The sequence below is a fragment of the Bubalus kerabau genome, chromosome 9 (genome assembly GCF_029407905.1).
Source record: "Bubalus kerabau isolate K-KA32 ecotype Philippines breed swamp buffalo chromosome 9, PCC_UOA_SB_1v2, whole genome shotgun sequence".
Taxonomy (NCBI): domain Eukaryota; kingdom Metazoa; phylum Chordata; class Mammalia; order Artiodactyla; family Bovidae; genus Bubalus; species Bubalus kerabau.
In genome coordinates, this window is record NC_073632.1 from 24,597,457 (window position 1) to 24,615,598 (window position 18,142).

The window sequence follows — 18,142 nt, forward strand, 5'->3', positions numbered from 1 at the left end:
TTTTGACAAAGGAGGCAAGAATATACAATGGGACAAAGACAGCCTCTTCAAAAAACGATGATGGGAAAATTGGACCTCTATGCGTAAAAGAATGATATTAGAACACTTCCTAACACCATACACAAAGATAAACTCAAAATGGATTAAAAGCCTAAATATAAGATCAAAAACTATAAAACTTTTAGAGGAAAACATATGCAGAACACACAATGACATAAATGAAAGCAAAATCCTCTATGACCCACCTCCTAGAGTAATGGAAATAAAAACAAAAGTAAACAAGTGGGACCTGATGAAACTTAAAGGCTTTTGCACAGCAAAGGAAACTATAAGCAAGGTGAAAAGACAGCCCTCAGACTGTGAAAAAATAATAGCAAATGAAACAACTGACAAAGGATTTATTTCCAAAATATACAAGCAGCTCAAGCAAATAAATACCTGAAAAACAAACAACCCAATCAAAAAGTGGGGAAAAGACCTAAACAGACGTTTCTCCAAAGAAGACATACAGATGACTAACAAACACATGAAAAGATGCTCAGCATCGCTCATTATTAGAGAAATTCAAATCAGAACTACAATGTGATATCACCTCACATCGTCAGAATGGCCATCATGAAAAAGTCTACAAACAATAAATGCTGGATAGGGTGTGAAGAAAAAAGAACAGTCTTGGACGGTTGGTGGGAATGTCAATTGTTACAGCCACTATGGAAGACAGCATGGAGGTTCCTTAAAAAACTAGGAATAAAACCACCATAAGAACCAGCAATCCCACTCCTAGGCATATACCCTGAGGAATCCAAAATTGGAAAAGACACATGTATCCCATTGTTCATCGCAGCACTATTAACAATAGCTAGAACATGGAAGCAACCTAGGTGGCCATCAACAGATGAATGGATAAAGAAGTGGTGGTACATATACACAATGGAATATTATTCAGCCAAAAAAGGAACACATTTGAGTCAGTTCTAATGAGGCAGATGAACCTAGAACCTATTATATATAGTGAAGTAAATCATAAAGAGAAAGATAAATACTGTATTCTAATGCATGTATATAGAATCTACAAAAATAGTACTTAGGAATTTATTTATAGGGCAGCAATGGAGAAATAGACATAGAGAATAGACTTATAGACATGGGGAGAGGGGAGGAAAGGATGAGACGTATAGAAAGAGTAACATGGAAACTTACATTACTATGTGCAAAATAGATAGCCAATGGGAATTTGCTGTATGGCTCAGGAAACTCAAACAGGGGCTCTGTATCAACCTAGAGGGGTGGGATGGGGAGGGAGATGGGAGGGAGTTTCAAGAGGGAGGGGATATGTATACCTACGGCTGATTCATGTTGAGGGTTGACAGAAAACAACAAAATACTGTAAAGAAATTATCCTTCAATAAAAATTTTTAAAAAATTTCTAAAAGAAAAAATAAATAAATTAATGAAAAATATTACTAAAAAAAATAACAATGATAAAAAAACAAGTTTCCATGCTATTTTAGCAGTTAGAGATACAGTTCAGTTCAGTTCAGTCACTCAGTTGTGTCCGACTGTTTGCCACCCCATGAACCGCAGCATTCCAGGCCTCCCTGTCCATCACCAATTCCCGGAATTTACCCAAACTCATGTCCATTGAGTCAGTGATGCCATCTAACCATGTCATCCTCTGTCGTTCCCTTCTCCTTCTGCCTTCCATCTTTCCCAACATCAGGGTCTTTTCAAATGAGTCAGCTCTTCACATCAGGTGGCCAAAGTATTGGCGTTTCAACTTACATATAAGAAAAACTGCACAACTTAAATATAAGGTGTTTCTTAAATATCATATATTCCTTAAATTTTATTATTTATAAAGGTGGACATTTTGTTAATATGCATGTATTTTAGCTATGGAATATACACACATGTATCATCTCTATATGTTTATGTTTTGTGAAGAAAACAGCAGTTAAACTATAAAGCTTCAATAGAGAAAGCAGAATAATTACAAAACATCACTAAAACATGAGAATACAGTTTGCTATTTTCCTATTTAGAATAAAATTTTTTTTAATTACTCTAGCTTTAAAAAAAATCAATATTTTTCCTGGCTAGACTCTACTAAAATAGCCATTTATATGCAAAACAGTAAAAGTATAAATTAGTATAGAGTATTCCAATGACAGTTTGAAAATCTGTATAAATTGATTACAAATTTTTATAAAGAGGTTAATGATAGCTATCCTGTTAAAGAGAATTTTTCAAAATTTGATAATGTTATCCAAATAATTTTTTTGCTAAATTTATGGACATAACTTGATAGATAACAAAAACTCACCAAACATCACATTACTTATTAGAGCATTGTCCAACTGTAGAGTTAAGCAGAGTAAGGCTTATTTATCTATGAAATGAAATAATATGCAAACAATTCATTTAATAATGTGTTCAGTATTTATCATCTGGGCTTCGCTGGTGCTTCAGATGGTAATAAGTCTGCCACAACGTGGGAGGCCTGGGTTCCATTCCTGGTTTGGGAAGATCCCCTGGAAAGGGAATGACTATACACTGCAGAATTCCTGCCTGGAGAATTCCATGGACAGAGGAGTCTGGCAGGCTACAGTCCACGGGGTTGCAAATAGTCGGACACAACTGAGCATCTAACACTTCCACATTTTTCATGCACCAGGCATTGTTAATTGTGTTCCTAGAGTTTTGTGGCGTGTGTATGTATTTGTGTGTGTAAAATGAGGGAGAAATAGATATTAAGGGAATAAATAAATGCCTCTTACTTCCCTAGCTCTATATTGCCCCTCCACACTTCCCTCTCTGCACTGGTAACTAGAAATAAGAGGTAAAACTATTAGATGTAAACTAAGCTACAAGGATGTCTTATACAAAATGGGAAACGTTATCAAAATTTTATGATAACTATAAATGGAGCATCTTTAAAAATAATGAATCACTATATTGTACACCTGTAACTTACACAATATTATATATTAACTATATTTTAATTTTTTAAAAAGAGATTAGGATCTCCAGGAAAAAAAGTAGATTTATCTCTAGACCATAGAGTAAAATTCTTCACAGAGATGCTACTTAGCAGTATAGTTTCCTTCCTTTTTTGCTTGAAAACATAAACAGCAGGCCCAGTTGATGCACAGCCTCATCATTCATCAGACACATTCTAATATTAGCTATAATATAGATATTTTCTGTAGACATTGTGTGTCTTGGCCTATAATATTGCTAATAGAAATATTGATCAAGATCCATAAAATAGAAACCTTGTACATTTGTTAATATCTGGCATAGAAAGTGTCTGGAGGATGGGGACCATGGTTGCTTCTTTTCGAATACTTCAATAGGATGTGGTTCCTATTCTCCAGCAAGAATACTGGAGTGAGTAGCCCTTCCCTTCTCCAAGGGATCTTTCTGATCCAGGGGTCAAATAGCATTTCCTGCATTGCAGGCAGATTCTTTTCTGTCTGAGCCACCATATACATATATACGGGCTTTCCAGGTGGCACTAGTGGTAAAGAACATGCCTGCCCATGTAAGAGACACAAGAGACATCGGTTCAATCTCTAGGTTAGGAAGGTTCCCCTGGAGTAGAGCATGGCAACCAACTCTAGTATTCTTGCCTGGAGAATCCCCATGGACAGAGGAGCCTGGCAAGGTACAGTCCAAAGGGTCGCAAAGAGTCAGACACAACTGAAGCCACTTAGTATGCACCCATGCATAGCCACTCCCTTCCCTAGGGGATCTTTCTGACCCAGGGATGGAATCCAGATCTGCACTGCAGGCTGATTCTTTGCAGTCTGAGCCACCAGGGAAGTCCCTATGTATCTGTCTCTCTATATAGATATATATACAAAATATTTAAAATTTCTGGATTGAATTTAAGAAAATTAAGCATAAAATACAAAAACACAAAAAAGAAAAAAAAAGGTTTTCTTGTTCCTAATAGGATCTGCTCTTACAAAGCCTACTTCAAATGTAGTCAAAGTATTAGTCACTCAGTCGTGCCCTACTCTTTGCAATCCCATGGAGTGTAGCCACCAGGCTCCTCTGTCCGTGGAATTCTCCAGGCAAGAATGCTGGAGTAGGTTGCAATTTCCTTCTCCAATGCATGAAAGTGAAAAGTGAAAGTGAAGTTGCTCAGTCGTGTCCGACTCTTAGCGACCCCATGGACTGCAGCCTACCAGGCTCCTCCATCCATGGGATTTTCCAGGCAAGAGTACTGGAGTGGGGTGCCATTGCCTTCTCCCAAAGGGAAGCATAAGGTCTCACATATACAGTAGGTATAATTGCAGGTTCCTTAAGAATACATTCATCAAATCATCATGTTGTACATTTTAAATTTATACAATATGTCAATTATATCTCAATAGAGTTGAGAAATTAATGGATTTACAAGGTAAAATAGAAGTTGCTGTTTTTAAGTTAAAAACATGTCTATATCTAGTTCTTACATGTTTTCCTTTCATTGACATCAAATTTTACAGAAAGACTCAATTGTTCTAACTATAATGATAAATGTAAGCCTCCACATAGATATCAGACATCACTATGTCTGTCTATACTTGATAGGAGCTTCTGAAACTCTTTCTTCACATCTTTCTGTGAATTCATCCATGAGAAGGACCTGCGAGTACAACTCTAAAAGAGATTTGCAGATACAAAAATTCATTTGAATTTAATCTTTAACTTTTTAAAAAACAGCCAGCAAAAGCTCAGCTAAAGATCTGTCCTTCCATAGGAAGCCTGCTCTTTATGCACTAAAGAATCAGATCCAGAGCCCTGGAATATGACTGCTTCCCTGCAGCGAGGACAATGTATAAAGTTATGTCTAACATTATCTAATGAAACATTCCATCAGTGACTAAAAGCAGCAGACTCCCTCTCATGAAAGCCATGTTACAAAATGGAAATGCCAGCTTTGTGAAATGGCAACTACTCTGAGACAAAAAAGGACACTTAATGAGTCAGTTGGACACGACTGAAGCGACTTAGCAGCAGCAGCAGCAGCAATGAGTCCTTAATGTTACGCTCCTTAATGTTAAGGACCCTTAAATGACCCTTAATGTTCACAGAAGAAAAAGAAAAAAAAAACAAAAACATAAAAATTTCTGCAAAAGCAACTTTCCATGTCATTCAACCAATAGAACAAAAATTATAAAGATCATTGAAAAACAACAGAGAAGAAATCCCTGGTCCAGAAAGATTCCACATGCCATGAAGCAACTAAGCCCATGAGCCACAACTATTGAGCTCATGAGCTACAACTCCTAAAGCCTGCTTGCCTAGAGCCTGTGCTCTGCCACAAGAGAAGTCATCAAAATAAGAAGCCTGAGCACCACAACCAAGAATAACCCCGACTCACCATAATTAGAGAAAACCTGCACAAAGCAAGGAAGAACCAGCACAGCCAATAAATAAGGAAATAGAAACAGCATAACCTTAAAAAAAATAGACTTTCTTCTGATAAGCAAAATACTATTTCTGTTAAATACCCCATTCAATATATCAACTATTTCAGAAGTGGAGCTTAATAGAGAGGAGGAAATTATAGAATTTTTCTTGTAGAGTTTCCATGTGTCTATGCTTTTTAAGTCAATCTATTGGCCAGTGCCTATTCCACTCTAAATTTCATTAGCCAAATGAACATACTTTTGGGGAACAATGACCATTTCTCCACTCATTCAATCATTCATCTAACATGTTTGTATCAAGCACTTCCTATACTGCTCCATAAACTGAAGATAGAAAGTCTATGATATCATAACCCTTGAGGCATAGGGAACTCACTATCTAGTATGAAGTTTTGCTTGTCAAAAACACATAGTTAGCAGTATAGTTTTATTTAGAAGGAAATATTTTCCTAAAACGTCAGAGATTAAGTATATTAATATTACCTATTTTATGATCTATTACATTACCATGGGGTCGCAAAGATTCAAACATGACTGAGAAACTGAAAAACAACAAATTACATTACCAAAGGATACCTTTAAAATGAAATGACACTAGATAATATTAGGAAAGATGCTGCTGCTAAGTCGCTTCAGTCGTGTCCGACTCTGCGTGATCCCATAGACGGCAGCCCACCAGGCCCCGCCGTCCCTGGGATTCTCCAGGCAAGAACACTGGAGTGGGTTGCCATTTCCTTCTCCAATGCATGAAAGTGAGAAGTGAAAGTGAAGTCTCTCAGTCTTGTCTGACTCTTAGCGACCCCATGGACTGCAGTACCAGGCTCTTCCATCCATGGGATTTTCCAGGCAAGAGTACCGGAGTGGGTTGCCATTGCCTTCTCCGATTAGGAAAGCACATAATATCAAAACTTTACATATACAAATATACAGATAATATCATTATGAAGAACTATACCTTTTAATTTATGTACTGATTGAGAGATAGGGGGAGACAGAGAAATATGCTAAACACTGTTTTTTCATGAGGTTACTGGACCTTTTATTCCAATCCTGGATGGAGATAATACAAAATGGGTAAATTACAGTATGATCATAGAAGCACACATTTTTAAGAAATATTGGTCATCTGAAGTTATCAGATTGTAACATACCATTATAATACATCAGAATTAAGCATCATTTGCCCCAATAATTCAAGGATGATTGAATATCAGAAAATATATCAGTGTAATTGGCCACAGATATAAGCAGCGAACTCATGATTACTTTAACAGAAGCAGAAAATCATCTGATATGGATCAGCACATAGTATAAAATGGGAAACAGAGTTTATAATCATAGGGGCATTTCACTGATCTGGTAAATCTCTAAAAAAAACCCAATAACATAACACTTCACTTTTAAAAGGCATTCAAATATAGACCCTTGTTAAAACATAGACCAAGACAAAGATGACCATTATTACTTATATTGTTTAACAGAGTACTGAGGTCCTGGAAAATATCATAGGAAAAGAAAATAATGTGTAAGTTTTGACAATGAAGACATAGAGCTATCATTTAGAGATGATAAAATTTAAAAATCCAACAGCTTTAATAGCATATTGGAATTAATTTCAGTGTATTTTCTGAAATAAGGTCAATGTATAAAAATAAATACCATTTCTAAACGCAGGCAACAACAAACGAGAAAATATATCCCAAAGCAAGATACAGTTGTAATAGCAGTAAAAATATTAAAGTATCTACGAATTAACAAAGAATATACCAGAGATATGGAAAGCATTACAAAATTCAATTTTATTATAGAAAAGAGCTTCCAGATTAATGGAGAGAAAATCTATGTTCCCTTATAGGGACATTTCAAATGTTCATAATGTAAACAATTCAAGTGTTACAAGATTGTTGCAAAAAGTACTAGTCAGAAATCTGGCTGGATTTTCTAAAATAAATGTAGTGAATACATTTTCTACAGTATATGAAAATATAATGGGAAGTATTTAATGATGATTACATAAAATTAATGATTTCTTCTTCAATGAAGGACATTATGAACAAAGCTAACAGACAGGAGACGTACTGAGTTGGGACACATGCAGTGTCTACTACTGACAAACACACAATATCTGAAATATATCTAAGCACCTACAAATCAACTGGAGAGAAAACAGAACTCTAAAATAAGTCAACACAAGATAATCCAAGTGCCATCCTCAAATTCATTCATGATTAGAAGAATAAAACCAAAACAGCTAACATGTTTGGCAAAAATTAGAGTCCTATGTTATCATGTATTTGTAGAGATGTAACAATATAAGATATTTATTATTCCAGTTTTAGTTTTGAGGCTAATATAATAATTATTCACATTAAAATTATACATATTCTAGAGCCCAGTAATCCAACTGTTGAAAAATATTTCAACTATATCTATAAGAGGATATATTCAAAAACATGTATTTCATCAGTCTCTGTGTTAACTCCAAACTAGGGGTAAAACAGGCGTCCTTCAGAAAAATGTGGAAGGGGCATGCTATGAATACTTGGAACTCACAAAGTTGCAGATTCAACAATATATGTAATATAATAAGAATATATTTTTTTGAAAATACAGTGCTTAGAGGCAAAAGAAGAAACCTCTACAATATGCATATTTTGTGCTATATTGTGTTTGGAATAATATAAAGAAAATACATGTCACAGATACTTGAGAATATCATCTATGCATAAGGAGAGGAGAGTCAACTGGGAAAATGATGATGATATGCCTTAAACTAAAGAATATTATTAGCACAATCCTCTGTATCCAAGAGTCAAAAGGAAAAAACTACTCTGTTAAGTAAATAAGTAAATGCAGTCTACAACAAAAGAAAACAATAATTACTGTAAAATATGATAAATTAGGTAATATATAAAAGAAAATGCTCTATAAAAGTATAGATACAAGAGATAACATATAAGGAAGCCAATAAAGCTTTCTGAAGAAATTGTTAATTGGGTGTTGCAGGTTGAGTTCAACCTGGGATGAGTTCAATTAGGATGAAATGTTCAGGGAGAACATTCAGGATGAAGGAAAATACTATTAGAAGAGTCAAAATATGAAAAAATGATATGTTTTTTAATTAGTTGAGATGAAATAATGTATTTGTTGTTTTTTCAATACATAATACTTTTCTCAGAATATGATAAAATAAAATTTGGATTAAGCTATTTTTCATTTATCTTAACAAAGCATGGCCAATATTTTCTATAAGATAGATTCACATATAATTAATTTAATTTCAACATTAAAGTTATTATTCTTTGTAAAACACAAATTATCACTCCATTAATTTTTCATAATGAAAGTTTACTTTCACATCTCAATGATGCCATGTTGCATAACAGATGCCTTCAAAGATTAAAAAATATCACCACTTATGAGTCTTCATTTTCTACCTCAACCGTTCACTTAAGAAATTCAAGCCACATCATTTTCAGATAAATAAAAGTGCCTTGCCTTTGCCTCTCTGACGTAAGAATACTCTTAATATATCCAGTGTGCTTGTTCCTGTTGCTACTGGTTTTCACTTTATATCCTCACACTTTTTAATTCCTAGACCCTTTCATTCTACCTCTTCTGACTTTCAAATTCTTACATCAATCCAGACCGCTCCTCTGACCCTCAGATCCCAGCTCTTCTCTGTGTAGCTTCACCTACCAAACACATGAGCTTCTCATTATAACTGCACAAATTATATATTACCTCTTAACATTTCCTAATTGCATTTTCTGTTGCAGATAACTTTATCTGGTCAAAAACCTTAGAGTCCTCCATTCACACTTCTCATTCAATCCGTCAACACACCCAGCATACTTTGGCTGTTAATTATTTCTTCATTCAGTCCTTTTTCTCTCAGTCTTTATTGAGCCCCTCTCCAGGTCAAACCCTCATTATCTATCAGTTGGAGAGAGGATTAAGTGCTTACCCTGCTTTTCATTGTCCTCTCAGACCTGTGAGTCTTCAGAAGGAGCTCTCTGAGAAAGAGTCTGACTTTATCATTCAGCTCTTCAGCTCTCTTCAAATCCTGAGAAATGCCACTCAAGATCATTCAAATCATTCAAGTCTTTCACCTGCAGAATAATACAGTTGATTAAAGCAATGGCCTTCAAACTTTTATGTTGTACAGATCTGTTAGTAAGTATCTTAAACATAGGCTCATAAGCATATACTTATTTATAATTATATGCACATAATTGCTAATGTTCCTCTAGGCCGCTGCCCCTGAGTTTGGGAGTGTGGTAGCTCCTCTTGGTCACTCCTGTGCCGTCGCATCTGAAAGAGATGGGAATACCAGACCACCTGACCTGCCTCTTAAGAAACCTGTATGCAAGTCAGGAAGCAACAGCTAGAACTGAACATGGAACAACAGACTGGTTCCAAATAAGAAAAGGAGTACGTCAAGGCCATATATTGTCACCCTGCTTATTTAACTTCTATGCAGAGTACATCATGAGAAATGCTGGGCTGAAGGAAGCACAAGCTGGAATCAAGATTCCCGGGAGAAATATCAATAACCTCATATATGCAGATGACACCACGCTTATGGCAGAAAATGAAGAAGAACTAAGAGCCTCTTGAAAGTGAAAGAGGAGAGTGAAAAAGCTGGCTGAAAGCTCAACATTCAGAAAACTAAGATCATGGCATCCGGTCCCATCACCTCACGGCAAATAGATGGGGAAATAGTGGCTGACTTTATTTTGGGGGGCTCCAAAATCACCGCAGATGATGGTTGCAGCCATGAAATTAAAAGACTCTTACTCCTTGAAAACAAAGTTATGACCAACCTAGACAGCATATTAAAAAGCAAAAACATTACTTTGTCTACAAAGGTCAGTCTAGTCAAGGCTATAGTTTTTCCAGTAGTCATGTATGGATGTGAGAGTTGGACTATAAAGAAAGCTGAATGCAGAAGAATTGATGCTTTTGAACTGTGGTGTTGGAGAAGACTCTTGAGAGTCCCTTGGACTGCAAGGAGATCCAACCTGTCCATCCTAAAGGAGATCAGTTCTGGGTGTTCATTGGAAGGACTGATGTTGAAGCTGAAACTCCAATACTTTGGCCACCTGATGTGAAGAGCTGACTCATTTGAAAAGACCCTGATGCTGGGAAAGATTGGAGGCAGGAGGAGAAAGGGATGACAGAGGATGAGATGGTTAGATGGCATCACCAACTCAATGGACATGAGTTTGGGTAAACTCCGGGAGCTGGTAATGGACAGGGAGGCCTGGCGTGCTGCAGTTCATGGGGTCGCAAAGTGTTGGACACGAATGAGTGACTGAACTGAACTGAATTGCTAATGTTAGTCATTTTGCAGAATATTCACCAAAATGTGAGATTAAATGAACAGAAATAAAAGCATGGCTATTTTTCTGGCACTGGCTTTCATATTGTATATGCCTGAGGAGTTTGTGAACCCACTTTGGTGATCTCTGAATTAAATAGTTTTATTAATAAAATCAAGGACACAGTTTTTATATCTGTTTCTACTAGTAAATACCCTTTTATATATAGCAACAGACTCTGTCTTTCATCTATGTCAGGCATGTTCAAAACGTGCAATTGGATCAGAGTACCTTGGGATTTGGAAAAATTTTAATGGTCCAACCATATTACCTTCAAAATGTAATATGGAAGAGCACAGGATCAGTGGAAATTTACGTCCACAGGTAAAAACCAGGTAATGCACAGTGCTTCAGAAATGCAGGCATCATCTTCATACATGAATCATTACACAGTGGCTCTAAACTACCTTTAAGCCCTTTATGTTTTTCCTTAAAAACTCTCCCCTTTAGCTAGCTATTTGACTTACTTTTTTCAAGTGTATCTGAAGCTTTCTCCTGGCTTAAAACTTTCCCTTGAACCAATTACCTACCTGGAAACTCTACCTCTCTCACTTTTCTGACTACATGAGCACTGATATACCATTACATAATACCTCTCCTCCTTCCCTGATTACATCATTATGCTCTTTCTCTTCTCTGAGTTTCAGTATTTTCTGTCCAGCTGTCTACTGGGCAATGTATCCTTGCCTTATCTCAGGCTTCCATGAAAATAATACCATTAATTGAGTAATGTAACAGCAGAAATGTATTTACCCATAGTTATAGAGGCTGGAAGTCCAAAATCAGGATTCCAGCAGGGTTGAATCTGTTGATGTCTCTTTGTTGGTCAACTTTTCACTGTGTCCTCACATGACAGAGAGAAAGTGCTTAAGGGATCTTCTTATATGGAAACTAATTCCAAATTGGGAATTGAGGCTTTAACACACACATTTTGAGAGAATACAATTTAGTCCAAAGCATTCCACCCCTGCCTTGTCCAAATTAACTTGTTCCAGAGTCTTAACTTGTTACAACTTTAACTCTAAAGTCCAAAGTATCATCTAAATATATCATCTAAATTTGGTAAGGGTGAAACTCAAGGTGTTATTTACCTTCAGGCAAAACTCCCCTTCAGCTATGAACCTGTGAAACCAGATAAGTTGTGTTCTTCCAAAATACAATAGTGGGACAGACATCAGAAAGTCTATACTTTTGAGAGAGCTCATCCTTAGGTGGGCTGATAAGGAGTCTAGGGACCTTGAGGAGGAAGGGGTCTAGGGACCTCAAGAAGGAGACAGGGGTCTGGGGTTCACAAGGAGGAGAAGAGGACAAACTTTTTTTTCCTACATCTCTTTGTCTTAGTCAGTATAACAATGTATCTTGCTCAAGGACATGTTTCCCCTTAACAAGAATTTTCTGACTAATCTTGTTATCTTAAGACTTATATTGTGGGAGTGGGTCTGGTAAGACCTTTCTATTGTTAGTTCCAAACTTGTTAATTTAAGATGTATGCTGTTGGAGTGGGCCTGATAAAAGTATATGAGGCCTTTATAAGACTAGCAAGGAGGACACTCTCTGTCCTCCTTCTGATGTCTGTGTCAGAAGCTTTCTTTGTCCCTTTTCACTTCTATAAAACTCTGCTACACAAAAGCTCTTGAGTGGTCAAGTCTGGAACCTGGTCCCAAAGCTAAATCTTCTTCTTCGGAGATCACGAATCTGACGTTGTTCACTGTAAGCTATCACTTTCCCATTTCAAAAGAGAGAAGTAAGAAGGAAAAGGGGGGTAATGGGTCCTAAGCAAGTCCAAAATTTAGCAAGGCATCTTAGAACTCAAGAATAATCCTCTTTGGATCCATGTCCTGTATTTCAGGCCCACTGAGGCATGTCACTGTCAAGTCTCTGCCTGAAGTCCTGACCCCACAGCTCAGCAGGAAGATCCTATAGGTTTTCAATTAATTGAATGAGGTTCACCTACATTAGTGAGGGCAATCTGTCTTACTCAGAGTACTAATTGAAATGTTAACCTCATCCCCAACCAAGCTCACAGACACACCTAGAATAAAGGCTGACCAAATTTCTAGATACTCTATGGCCCACTCGAATTGGCATTGAAATTTGCTATCACATACCTGATGATGCCCCAAGTGACTTGTGACTGGATACAGTTGCACATTAGAAGGTCATAGTTTCAGGAGGAAAGTGGGAGGGAGGTTCAAGAGGAATACAAATACCTATGGCTGATTCGTGCTGATAATGTAGCAGAAACCAACACAACACTGTAAAGCAACTATCCTTCAATTAAAAATGATTTTTTTAAAAAAGAAGGTCATAGTTTCTGCTGAAGATGGATGTGAACCTCCAGAGTATGAGGCCCTTGAGTCTTTCCCAGTCCACTCTGAATAACATCCTTCCCTCAGTAATACGCTTCACTGAGCCTTATGACACTGGTGATTAGTTCAAATTCCAACTTTTCTCATCTACTGTCATTCTCCGCTTCCTCCTTCAGAATCTCAGCTTTGGCTTTTCTCCCCTCTCTGTTCCCCTGGCAGCCCTAGAACTGGCATCTAGTTAGGTCCATGTCAGTCCTTCAGTGATGAAGCTCCTACCTCTTAAGCACTGGCCGCTTTGGTGATTACACTGTGAATGCAATGTTGAACAGCACTACATTGCTAGAAGATTTGGCTATTTAACTAATCTGTTGCTTTTTCTTCCCAAGATTATAGAGATTATCATATTTTATGCCTTCCCCCCACAACTATACTATAGTGTTGTGGTCTATAAAATGCCAGAAAGGGATGCCTGATTTTACACCTCAAGTATTTTCCACTATGTACACTCTCTGCCACCCCTTCTATCACTAATATAACTCCATCTTTTAATATCTGGGAAGCTGCCTCCAAAGGCAGATCATTATGTCCAAGATTTCATTCTCAGTTTTGAATGACCAGAAATTGTATTTTACCAAGAACTGAGAATTAATAAGTCTCTCTGGGATAAATTCAAGCTAAGCAAGCTCGAGGGAAAGGATGTACATAATCAGAATTATATTATATTCATTTATAATTAAAAAAAACACTTCTTTCAAGTAGACTAAATGTCTACATTTAATGGTTAGCATAGTCTCTCTCTGTGGAACAGCTACATGGATAGTCAAAATAAAATCTGAAGATTGCTTGATGAGTGTACTATCTAAACACCCAGAAATAGACCATCTACCACTGTCCTCCTCAAAGATATTTAGAAGCTTGGTCTCCTGTTCTGGTGATAGATTTTCCTTGGACTACAAATACTCATATTTTTGAGCAGCAATACTCTTTCCATGGATAATAACATGGCAGAATGATCAAATAACCTCTCATAAATGTCTTTCATTCTGTATCCTCTTTTGTTTACATATTTATTTCTTTAAGGTTAATACAATATGTTGGACTGCAATATGTTTTTAATTAATTGAATGAGATTTCATTTTATTGTAACCTTGTTACTGCCAAAGTCAAAATAGCACTAGAAATGGGGTGCTTTAAATGATAATGGTGAGTATCACAGTAAGACAAAATTCTATGGACCATTTCTTGCTTTACAAGTGGGATTACACATAGTTTATTTTGTTTTTAATTTGTTTACACTGCTACTGCTGCTACTGCCAAGTCGCTTCAGTCGTGTCCGACTCTGTGCAACCCCATAGACGGCAGCCCACCAGGCTCCCCCGTCCCTGGGATTCTCCAGGCAAAAACACTGGAGTGGGTTGCCATTTCCTCCTCCAATGCATGAAAGTGAAAAGTGAAAGTGAAGTCACTCAGTCGTGTCCGACTCTAGTGACCTCGTGGACTACAGCCTACCAGGCTCCTCTGTCCATGGGATTTTCCAGGCAAAACTTACTATAATTAACAGCTTGAGTTTACATTCACTAGCAGCACATTATTTTTGAACTCTTAATGAAAAGATACTTTAAATGCCAAACTGAAGAATTGTAAGTTTATATTCTCTTATAATTTTGGTTGCTTACATGAAAATCTTTCTTGAAAAAATAGACAACTGTCTTCATAAAGATGACTGTAGATATTCCTGTGGATAGAACTAGGACTTTTGCTTGAATACGTGTCTTCCTCTACTCCAGGATATGAAACTTGAATGAAGAATCCTCCTGCCAAAGTTCTAGAGACACAGAGTATGGAAGTATTGCTTTGGCCCTATAACATATATATATATGGCAGTTCAACAAAAAATTAAACATTATCCACAAAATAAGCAAGCTTAATAGAGTCTCTGTGAGCATATCTTTAAAATATTGTCACAAAAAAAATTCCTCAATTATAGTTGATATTCTAAACTAATTTAATTTTGGAAGACATCTGCCAAAAATGATAATTCAAATGAGGATGACCTTGAGCCATCCTTTCTGAAGTTAGAAAACAGGTCAAATTGTCTATTGAACTGGCTCCTGTGTTTGGCAATTAAAGTTGGGTCATGACAGCAACTTAAAGCTCATCAAGAACAAACCATGGTAAGAATCATTACTTAAGTATCAACTGAAGTGTTGTTATTCAAGAAGGTCAAAGAGGAATGGTTTTAAATTTTTAGATTGCAAAGGGCAGATGTGTGGGGCTACAATAAGTGAAGAATTAATTCGATGAAGACTCATCATCATTATGGCCTCAGTCCTACCATCTGGTCAAGGCCGTCTTCAACAAATCTAATCTTTGCAAAGAGACATCAATTACTGTGATGAGTGGTTGAAAGAGAGGGAATTTGAAGGGTAGAAGACCGTTTCCTAAATGGGACTATGTGATATGTTCTTATCTGTGTGAAATGCCATTTTCTTCTTTCAACCAACTCTCTTTGCTTCTTCCCTGCGTCCTACAGGTTTTAGTGGTTAGAAACTAAGTCTGGACATTCACTCAGTTTAGCAGACACTCATTATGTGCTTACGATGTGTTATCTCAGACAGAAAATACATAGCAGTGCACTTAAAGTTTCAGTTTTACTTTATTGATATCTGCTTAACTCTTTAAAAAAAAAAACTTCTTAGGGTATAAATGATTTATAATGCGTTAGTTTCTGCTGTACAGCCAAGTATATTAGTTATACATATGCTGCCAAGTCGCTTCAGTCGTGTCTGACCCTGTGCGACCCCATAGACGGCAGCCCACCAGGCTGCGCCATCCCTGGGATTCTCCAGGCAAGAACACTGGAGTGGGTTGCCATTTCCTCCTCCAATGCATGAAAGTGGAAAGTGAAAGTGAAGTCATTCAGTCGTGTCTGACTCTTAGTGACCCCATGGACTGCAGCCCACCAGGCTCCTCCATCCATGGGATTTTCTGGGCAACAGTACTGGAGTGGGGTGCCATTGCCTTCTCCAGTTATACATATATACCCTCTCAATTCTCACTGAAGAATTCAAGAGCAACAGTATTGTTGTGTGTACATTTCTTTCTTGGAGAGATTTAGTAATATGACTCTATATATTTTTAGCATTTCTTTTAAAAGAGAAAATAGAAGTCAGAAAGAAATTGTAGGAAAGCTTGCTTCCACTTCACCTTCTTTCTCTTAAATAAACAAGAGCATGAAATCATTATTCTGATTTTAAAAAAATATTTTCTATTTTTAGTTTTCCAGTTTTCAGTTTTGATTCATGACACTAAACTTCAACATGATTGCAAATATGTTACATGGTAAAAGAAATTTGTTTGCTTATTTATTTATATTAAATAGGATCACAAAATGAAGTTTGAATGATTTTATAGTAATTTCTAGGCCTCATACAAGTATGTATATGAAAGTAAAGTAGGGAATGCCCCATATCCTTTTCATGGACCTAAAAATTTAATCCTTTCTTTTATTTAAAAAAAAAAAAAGACATTTCATTTATTTCTTTGAAGCAAACTTGTATTGCTATGCTTAATTTATACATGTCTCATCACCTTAGTAGCACTTTTAAATTATGACAAACTATGAGAAGAGATACATACAGCATTTATGCCTGTCCTCAACAGGAGATAATAACTATGGGACCTTTTGAATGGATCCCCTAGACTGATTACACAGCAATGGAATGGTAGTTTTGGATTAAAAATAATTTTCAAGTTAAACTCTCCCCACAGAACTAACTGGAAAAATTTTCAGGTTGATAATCTAGATGATTACACAAATTCTCAGCTTTAACTTGTAGCCATGACCTTGGCAAATTTACAAGATAAACAGAAAAAATTAAAATTTTGGTGTAATTCAGCTTATTAAAACTTGCTTTTCCTTAACAGTAATATGCTGGACCTCAATTTTTGTTTAGTCATTGTCTTCAAAAACGAGCATGCAAAGGCCTCACGCGGTGATAAGAACAAGGTGAAAAAAAGGTATGACTAATGGATAAGATTCTTAACACATCCAATTTCCTCTCACTGCCTCCCTCTTTTTCTCTGCGCTAGCCATCTGAGTACAAGAGTGGCTATATTTAATAATCGCAGTTTGGGATAGATGATGGTGGTTGTGCTGCTATTCTTTTAAAACCTTAAACTCATGAGTCTTTTAAAAATGAAAGGATAATTTGAAAACTTGAGGGAATTTAGTTGGTTGGAAAATGGATGATATTAAGCAGACTGATGAGGGGAAGCGTATCATTTAAATCATTGACTGAGGTCATTTTAACTTGCTAAACTGAAAGCTGTACAGATTAGCACTGTATTTATCCACTCAGAAAGGTAATGTTGACATGGATGCCCCTTAAACAACCCAAAGGGGGACTAAGCAGTAACCAGATATAAGCCTTAGTTAGCAGGTCCTTTTTACAGTAGTATATTTAGTTCTTGGTGTTATTGGAAACAAATTTCTTTTTAAAAATAAGAAACTAGAGTTCATTCTATCCTATTGGCCCTAGTCAGTAAATTAATTGAGCTATTAAGTACTGAAATCCATTCCAAATTAAGCTATATTTAAAAATTAGGATGCAATAAAAGAGAGAAAATTGCCAATCTTGCACTGCCAGAGAACATTAGAAATATACATTCCTCCATGATTCTCCAAATATTTTAAGTACTTCCTTTTCATTATTTTGGAGAAGGAAATGGGAAACCATTCCAGTGTCCTTGCCCAGAAAATCTCATGGACAGAGGAGCCTGGTGGGCTGCAGTCCTTGGGGTCGCAAAGAGCCAGGCACGACTAAGCGACTAACACTTACTTTTATTATTTTACAACAAGTAGCTCAGTTTGCATTTATCAGCTGGTATTTGATGAGTGTTGATGTCCCTTGTGGCACATGACAGTTTAATGGTTGAGAGACCTAATTCCAAAGCCTCATCCAGATTTCTGAAATTACAATAAAATATTAAGTTACTGAAAACTGAGTCACCATAGAAATACATA

At 36.6% G+C, this 18,142-nt stretch overlaps 1 long non-coding RNA gene across 1 annotated transcript in view; it reads right to left on the reverse strand.

Annotated features, from left to right (window-relative positions):
- Nucleotides 1–11,648, reverse strand: part of LOC129659970 (uncharacterized) — a 63,427-nt gene extending 51,779 nt beyond the window's left edge. The window contains exons 1-2 of the long non-coding RNA XR_008718265.1: nucleotides 11,561–11,648; nucleotides 9,391–9,535 (exon numbers count right to left, since the gene is read on the reverse strand). This is a non-coding gene — a long non-coding RNA (uncharacterized LOC129659970). The remainder of the gene's footprint in view (nucleotides 1–9,390; nucleotides 9,536–11,560) is intronic.
- Between the last annotated feature and the right edge of the window lie 6,494 nt (nucleotides 11,649–18,142).